The 9226-nt window shown below is 43.4% G+C and overlaps 1 protein-coding gene across 11 annotated transcripts in view; it reads right to left on the reverse strand.

The window, feature by feature from the left end:
• The window catches only part of ncoa2 (nuclear receptor coactivator 2), a 312874-nt gene extending 306472 nt beyond the window's left edge, over positions 1–6402 (reverse strand). For 5 of the 11 annotated variants that reach the window (XM_059982722.1, XM_059982747.1, XM_059982675.1 and 2 more), the window contains exon 1: positions 5765–6083. The gene's annotated coding sequence lies outside the window, so the exon portion shown is untranslated. Of the gene's footprint in view, positions 1–5764; positions 6086–6381 lie in introns of those variants that run through there. The other 6 variants (XM_059982773.1, XM_059982763.1, XM_059982705.1 and 3 more) reach the window with 5 other exon arrangements.
• Positions 6403–9226: the final 2824 nt, after the last annotated feature.

A 9226-nucleotide genomic window follows, 5' to 3' on the forward strand; every position in this document is an offset into this window, starting at 1 on the left:
GTTTCAAGTATACAAGCTCCATTATGGTACTGAATTTGTTTCAAGTAGTGAGTGGTACTCAAGACCACCGATAAGCTCAGTATTTATTGCCCATCCTGAACGATGGGAAAGGTGAGCGAAGAGGTAATATTTGGAAAGGATTAGCCAAAGAAATGGGTATTTCACTCATGAGGCAAAAGTAGAGAAAGCAGAAGCAAAGCTTGCAGGGCCACATGTGCAAAGCTATGCTGCTGGAACTTTCACAACAGATCCACTGTACAGTTTCACCCAGAGTAAGATAGCATTTCAAGTGAAGAACATCTAATTTCTTGCAATTCAAAAAGGACCTAAATAACACAGCACCTAAAATTAAATTCCTTCAATTAATGCCACATCAATCAAATCGAATCACTACTGAAATTCTAATAGGGGCATAAAAAAAATTTCAAATGAGGTGATTCAAAGAGCATGAAACATTAAATGGATTGAAATAAGAAGATTTAAGAAAGAAAAATTGAAGGCATTTCACACAAACTACTACTAGACGTGTCAAAATGGCCTGAAATAAAAAGCAAAAGCTTTACCACATAAAGTATTACTTTGACATGTACAGAAAATTAAGAGGAAAACACAATCTCAGGAACACCCAGAAACTAATGATGTGCAAAAGGTACACAAGAAAAATATAGAAACTATTTTGAAATAAACTGTATAGTATTGCATTGGTTATGTAATCAGATTAGTCATTCAAACTCCTGGACCTTTGTTCCAGAAAATGCATTCAATGTTCCAGCAGTATAGGATTCTCAAATCAATGTATTTTTTAAAAATAATAGTTTGAGGAAAATTAATCGAACCTGATGAATTCCTGTGTAGAATCTATATAGTTCAGTGCTGTTTATTTTTACCCACTTAAGCTTTTAACTCCAAACTACCTTCTGAAGTGGCTATTTACTTCAAGTGTTTTCTCAAGACAACTATAATTGCGGAATAAATGCATCAACAACAAAAACTACCTCCTGAGACATAAATGCTTTTGTAAAGTGCAAAATAGATATAGAAGTAGGCCTTTCAGCCCTTGAGTTTGGCGCATCATTCTATCAGACAATAACTTAACGGAACACCATCAGGTACAACTTTCTGAACAAAAAAAAATGCTTCAACATAAGAGGTAATTTTTAAAAACTGAATTATAGAAAAGGGCACAAAGTGGCATTAAACCACTTATGAGGGATAAAGTCACATGGTGGGAAAAGATGTCAAAGTTGAAAGCAGAGAATGATAGAGAAAAACGATTGCAAAGACTTTTGAAAGCACACTATAAACGAATCTAACTTTAAACAGCTATGACAAAAAGTTATGACAAGGTTTTGGAATGGTCTGGGGAGAGTGCAACTCATTCATAGTGAATCAGGGTAATATCCCACTCTGTTAGAGCCTCACACATAAAAGCAAGAAATGAGCACTCAAGTTACAGACATCAACCTCGTGATTATGAGGAAAACTGCCTAAGTTTATATTTGCTGCAGAATTGTGTGCAAACCAATTTCCAAATATCTAGATGGGCATCATTTATTGCCAGAGAGAAAGCCAATACAAGTTCATTCTGGGTGACATGGTCCGCAATTAAAAAATGGATTACAAGTGAAACTGAGTATAAAGTCATAAAGTACTTAAAGAGGAGTTTATAAATGGAGACCTAAAGCTCAAAGTTACAGGTGGCAAAAAAAATAAACAAATTGCAGAAATGTATAATTAAAATTAGATAGCAACTTTGTCTTTGCCATATCATATGCCTCAATGATCCTGCTTCTTAAGAGCAAGGAAAATGGTAGTGCAGTTAGTGTTGCTTCCAGAGACCCAGATTTGATCCTGACTGTACAGAGTCCACATATTCTTGCCAACACCAACCGGGTTTCCTGCTGGTGCTTTGGAACACTCCCACATCTCAATGATGTGTTGGTTAGTTGACTCGAGTTCTCCAAGCACTGTAATCCCTCAATATAGGTCATGACAAAAACCATACATGAATTCACAGCAGTTAAGTGGTCCTTCTTTTATCTCAACACAGTTATGCAACCATTTTGACAGAACTTCAAAGGTTCTTTTTACTATCAAAGTATGTATGCAGAATACAACTCTGAAACTTGTCTTCACCAGTCATAAAATACAGAAAACCATACTTGCAGTTCTTTCCACCCAGCATGAAAACAAAACTGACATACAAATATGACAGGTCTTGAAATATACAAGCACAAGCTCAATTCAGCTGATTAATACAGAGATGCTCATTTTGGGTTTAACCAGAACCATTAGATTCAGACCAACCAATCACAGTCTGGGAGCAAACAGAAACACAAGACCTAAATTCATGAGTGATCACACCTGACATTAAGGCAACAAGGAACTCTGGCAAAATGGGAGGCAAGGAAGGTTTCAAAGGGAAAGCACTCCAATGCTTTAGAAGTGATATACTGCACAAAGGTGGTGGTTAAAGATCAGTCATTCCTAATCCAGGACATTTCAGCAGGAGTCCCTCAGTATACTGGTCAGGCAGCCATCTTCAATTACCCTCCTTTCATCGGAAGTATGCATGCTTGTTGCTCACCAAGCATTCAGTTCCAATCGAATCTCGAAATGAAAGAGTCCAGATTTTTATACATCTGATGAGCAGAAAGTAGCTTTCATGCCACAGAAATGCCAGGAATGACCGTCACCAACCAGGGAACATGTTACCACCTAGCCTTGATATTCAGCAGCATCAGCATCCACAAGTCCCCATGTCATCATCGGTCTGGGATTCACCAATGAGCAGAAACTCAGCTGGATCAACAGTGGCCGCAAGACCAGTTCTGAGGCTGCATGTCCTTCATCCCAGCACAATGAAGTGTTCAGCACTTGTTGGATGAGTGGACTTTCAACAATTGTCAAGGAACTCAACACTATCCAGGACAAAACAGCTTGCTCAATTGGTCCCCATTCACCACTCAAAACATTCATTACTTACACAGAGACTACAATGTGCACCCTCTTCAAAACACACAGCAGTCATTTAGCTCGGCTGCTACAAATGCCATCCTTTTCTCCCAGTTTTTCCCTGTCTCCACTGCTCTCAAGAAAAGGCCTTCCATTCCAGGACATCTGAAATGCCATTTTACAAGGAACCTAACTTCCCTTGGACTGTGGCTGATGCAGTCCTCTCTGACATCTGTTTGTCAAACTTTTACTTCCATCCTACCACTCCCCAAACAAAATCATCCTCAACTTTAATCCTCCTAGCCTCTACATCTGGCGCATTGGCCTTCATTATTTCCGCCGGCTGCAAGACTATCTCACCACTAGCCACAAATTCTCCCCACTCCTTTCTGCCTTCCCCAGCCCACTGGTCCTTGAGGCTGATACTTTCTCCAACCATGGGATTTTTAACCCTTCTTCTCATATCTCCTCCTTCACCACAATCCAGTCCTTCCAGGTGAGACACACATATATACACACATCTTTCATCTACCTACCGAGTTCAGTGTTCCTGATGTGGCATCCTCTACATCAACAAGATGAAACACGTACAAAACGACCAATTTGCAGAGGAACCATGGCCATCCTGAATTCGATTGTTACTTCAATTTCCATTCCCCACACAAACCTGTTCACAGCCTTCTCCATAGCCACACTGAGGCCAAATGTAAAATAGAAAATTGACCCCTCATATTCTGCCTGGGTTGCCTACAGCCCAATAGAAGCATCGAATTTTTTCAATTTCAGGGAATTTTTTCAATTTCAAACTCCTGTGTAATCCCCTTCTCTCTCCCAAGCCTCCTTGTTTTTGTCCCCTTCCAACCCCCATTATGTATCTCAATCCTTTTCCTCCTGGTCTATCCACCCATTTCACCCACCAAATCCCTGTCCCCATCCAGTTCTGCCTGCCCTTCACCTCTCCCCAACTGTTCCTATTAACACATTTCTTACAGCTTTTATGTTCCTGTGTATAGGCCACCCATGGATTACAAACTACCGATTTCTGGACACATCCTACATATGAACGATCTCTCCTCACATTACTAAATTCAAAAGCCTTACCAATGCCAGAACTAGCTTCCCTTCTCTCTCCACTTTAATATGTGTTCTTTCTTTTCCGTTCTTATATTCTTCTCAGTTCTTATGTTGATATTACATTGAATGTATGATTACCACAAATTTCATGTTTGCGTGATTTTCTATTTATGGCCGAATTCAATTTATGGACATCCGTGAAAACAGAAACCCCTTGTTACTCAGGGACAGACTATCATCCTCCGTCAACGGTCTTCAACTTCACCCTCCCTTTGGATCCATCTGCCCATGGTCTGTCATCTCTCTTGGCTCTCTGCTTTTAGTCCTGCTGCAGGAACTCGACTCAAAAGATTGACATTCCACCGCCCCCCCCCCCACCCCCATGTTGCTCGAGAATCTACCATCTACAGTCACTGGTGTCCATGAAATTCAGGAAAAGTCACTTTGTCATACGTGGTAAAAAAAAATTATCATTCAGGGAACGAAATCAATTCTGTAGCTAAATACGCGCATTTCTAAACAGTAACGGAAATAGCAAGTCAGAACTTTTGATAGTTTGTTTTTGTACAACAGCTGAAAATATCAAATTCTCCAGAATGCGAAATGCGCACTGTAAAAGCAAAAGGCAATGGTTTCCGATCTCGGAGCATTGAAAGTCCTCCGCTTCTACGACTGCTCAACTTCTTGCTTCTGAACGTTATGGCGAGAACTTAACTCGAACGTAAAATTAATCCCAAAAATAACCCCAACAGAAAGTAAGAATGGTGCCCAATATGCATTTGGGGAAGGAGGTTACTCCGCTTTGTACAGCTCAATGGAGAGGGGCTGGTGGCACCTCAGAAGGAGCAGCCAAGTAGTTGCCACCGGCGTGCTCTCTCGGGGGAAGCCCCAGACTTGCCGCTGCCAGTGGGGGAAGGGGGCAGAGCGACCCGTCCACTCGGCACCTACGGGGAGCTGTAGTCCACCCACCCGCTCCCAGTCGCCGCGTCCGCCGGAAAGAGCCCGGAAAAAAAAAACACTACAATTCCCGAGAGACGCCGCGGGAATCAGCCGGCGCCTGCGCATTGCGACACATTTGCGATGTTTATCATTAGTTGGTGAGCCGCTCCGCGAACTGCGGCGCAACCTAACCTCAAGTGCTAACCCCGCCCCTCTCCCGAGAGCCGCCGCCGCCTATTGGCTCCCATGACTAGGATTCACCACTGGCCAATGCCCTCCAGACTCTCCCATAGGTCAACCTCCCTATCAATCAAGGGTGTTTCCGTTCAAGTTAGGTTAGGCAAAGCTCGCATTTTGGAGAAATAGTAAACGCGATTAAAGAAAGCGGCGCCTTTCTGAGGCGGCTGCGGCTGGGCAGTGCCAAACCAGCGCGGGCAGGGCAGGGCAGGGCCGGGCCGCCACCAAAACAGCCCCGAGTAACACTGCAGCTCCAGCACTGCCATGAACAAACACCACACAGACACACACACACGTACTTGGTGGCCGCGGCGAAGTTGCGAGCAGCCGAGTCGGGGAGCGGACGCCCGGCGCAGCGGGCTGCCAGAGTCCCCCGGCTCCCGCACGCAGGCGGCGGCACCGGGCAACACAAGAGGCTCAGCCTCCCGACCCGTCCCAGCAGAAACCACGCCGCCGCCTCGGCTCCAGGGTGAGCCGCCAAAATAATAAATAAAAAAGGAAGAGCAGCGAGCGAGGCGGGCAGTCGGTGTCCGGGAGAGCGAGGGGGCAGCTTACTCACCGGCTCGGCGGGACTGGAGGAGAGGGTCACCAGGGGCGACGATTCACCAGCCTGACCTTCGCTTCTGAAGACGGCCTCTCCGAGCTGTCCGCCATGTTGCTCCTTGTGTATTTAAATGGCAACCGCCCACAATCAAGGGAGGCGAGCGGAGGGGGAGGGACGGACGGAGAGTGGGGAGGTGGGCCCGGCTCAGCCCAGCCTAGCCCGAGAGCGACATTCGCTGCTGCTGCCGCCGCGGCCCCCGAAACCAGTAACCATCTCGGCGCCGTTCACCTGGCCGCCCGGGGCGAGGAGCCCCGCAGCCGGGCGGGATGCCCATCGGCTCGCGGTCCGCGCAGCCTGGAGCCGAGATGGGCAGAATTAAATCTCTCTTAATTGTTTTGCCTTCCACCCCGGCACGCTAAAACTGACCTGTTACTCTCTCTTGAAGTCAATCTTTACAAAACTAAAAGTCTCCCGAGCTAGTGAGAGATTCACGGCTAACGTGGGCGGGTTGGAAACGTGGACTTAATCGTCGCAGCTTTGGAATTCCTTGGTGGGATCGGGAGATGAGTGTCTTGCCGGTGTCAATTTATGGTTTAAAACGCTCGGCAGCACTTAAGGATATCAAAACGAACCTTGCCTTTTAGGTGAATTGTCGAGCAGCCAAAGAGGGAGATATCAAATGCGATGACAAAGCCCATTCGAGCAGCTGGGTTTTACAGATGTGATAGTTAAGTTTGGGGAGGGCACTGTCGAGTTCAGAGGCTGGGCTGCTGCCAGTTGTGGAAGGAAATGAAAGTAGAAGCTCAAGGAGCGGAGTGCAGAAGCGAGTGCTGTAGTCTTGGAAGAAGATTACGCCGATAAGGAGGGGTTAAGGCCGTAAAGAGATTTACATGGAATGGGAGCTTTGTTTATCACACATGTGCATTTTAAATCTGTCTTGTCTTTGGGAGCAAAGACCAGCCGTGCCTTTTTTTTAGGACCAATGTACAACTCTACACTTGCAGGTTTGCAAATATTAACACATTATAGTATTTACGATCTTAAAGCCAGCATAATAAGATAATTGGAAGGAAATAAACAGTCGACGTTTCGGACCGAGATCCTTCAACAGGATTGAAAAGGAAGGAGACAGAAGCCAGAATTAAAAAATAAGGTGGGGGGGGGGGGAGAGACGAACTGGCAGGTGATAGGTAAAACCAATCGGCTTGTACTCTTTCCCCTCCTTCCATCATTTCATGCTGGCTTCTGCCCCGTTGCTTTCCAGTTTGAATGAAGGATCTCCGCCCGAAATGTCGACTGTTTATTCACTTCCATAGATGCTGCCTGACTTGCTGAGTTCCTCCAGCATTGTGTGTGTGTTGCTCAAGATTTCCAGCATCTGCGAAATCTCTTCTGTTTATAATAAGATCATTCACCGGACATAACTGGCTTTAAAGAGGAACTTAAGATGAGATCGGAAATTATGGTTTGAATTTCCAGCGCAATGTTTGAGATTCATGCGGACGTGATTGGTAACTTAACGGACAAAGAGCAGGGTCTTGGTAATTCCAAGAGTTCAGTGTTGCAAAATACGAAATTCTGGAAATGGTGGGACGAGGAATATTGAACGATTGCAGAAATACGGAGAGATGTACCCAGCAATGCATTTGATTGGAGGAATTGGAGTCCCTGGAAAAGTTGTGGATTAGCAAGAGGAGCAAGAATACAATTTAATATTAATTGTTTACATTTACAGAACAGAGGAGTTTGTCAATAGTGGAAGTAAGAGGCATAAATGAAAATAACGTGTAGATAAAGGAATTCTGAAATTTAAAAAAAAAATTCCCTTTCCTTTTCCCCTGTCTTGGTAAAAACAGAAAATACTGGAGAGCTCAGCCTGTGCAGAAAATAGAACAGTTAATGTTTCACGAACTCCCTGTCCCAATTTTGGTTGAGTCCTGGACCAAAAACATTAACAATTTTTCTTTACACAATGCTGCATTTCAAACAAGAGAAATCTGCAGATGTTGGAAATCAAAATAAAACACAAAATGCTGGAGGAATCGAGCAGGCCAGGCAGCAACTATGGAAAAGGTAAACAGTTGACATCTGGGCTGAGACTCTTCATCAGGACCCTGAGTTCCTCCAGCATTTCGTGTGCATTATTTTCAGTATTTTCTGTTTTTACTACAGAGACAGTCTGCAGTGTTTTCCTGCATAACCAGGATTGTTCATTCCACAGGTTTGCATTACATGGGTTCTGATTAGTGGTAGGAAGGGATTATTAAGAATCAGCAGTAGACAGAGTGAAATAGAATAAGAATATATTATAAATCAATCAGAGTAGTTTCCCTGTATTGCCTCAGTTATTGCATTCAGAAGCCTGAAGACACACACTCAACCATTCAGGAACAGCTTCATCCCCTCTGCCATCGGATTTCTGATTGGACATCGAACCAATGAACACTACCTCACTACTTTTTTCTATTATTGTGCATTGCATTGTACTGCTGCTGCAAAGACAACAAATTTCATAACATATGCTGGTGATATTAAACCTGATTCTGAGACAAATATTGACAATGCCAATGATATAAATCACAATTCAGGTAAAATTGTGGGAAGCCCTACAGAGGCCATGGCTGTCTTAAAACATTTGCAGATGCTGTAGTTGCAGACAGTTCACCGTTGAGCCACAAATGTCTTATACAATTTTGATTTATGTGTTTTAATCTTCTTCATTGACTGTATGTGCACTGACCATCTGCTCAGGGGCCCATAGAATAAACTGATGAGTTGTAAATGAAAAGACAGATAGTTGAATATCACGAAAGGAAAATGTAGCAGTCAATGATCACTGAGCCATAAAGTGGGAAGGCTCCAGAGAGCAAAAGCTGTAAGATTAAGAAAAAGGAGAAAGACTAACAGAGTCATCTTGAAAATTAATACAGAGCAAATGGAAAAGAACAAGGAATGACAAAGAATGACAAATCAATATAGAATAATGACAGACAAATATATTGATAGGGACTGATTCCTGAAAATTACATCTGTGAATGGTAGCAATAAATAAAATAAAGGATATGAAAATCCTTGCGACTGAGGAGGTGACGATGCCATTGGCATGACAAAGAATGGTGTGTTTATGTTAGGCAGATACATTGAGTATTTTGCATTGATATCAAGAAGAATCTGGAAACGAATTCACTAATGAAACAAGTTTCTTGGATAAGGATTTTCTTTATGTGGAAGATGACAGTTATAATCAAAACCAGGTTTATCATCATTGACAATATCTAAAAGCAAACATAAGCTAAGGAGCTGCAACTCTTAAGTAAAATGGGAAATGTTTGAGATGTTCAGCAGGTCAGGCAGCTTCTCTGGAGAAAGAAGCAGACTTAATATTTCAGGTCAATGATTCTTCCATTCATATTAATCCACTCTGTTATTGGATAAAGTGGATCCACTGTGAAAGCAATTAAATGCTGGCATTTATAG

This window comes from Hypanus sabinus, chromosome 1, assembly GCF_030144855.1.
Source record: "Hypanus sabinus isolate sHypSab1 chromosome 1, sHypSab1.hap1, whole genome shotgun sequence".
Taxonomy (NCBI): Eukaryota; Metazoa; Chordata; class Chondrichthyes; order Myliobatiformes; family Dasyatidae; genus Hypanus; species Hypanus sabinus.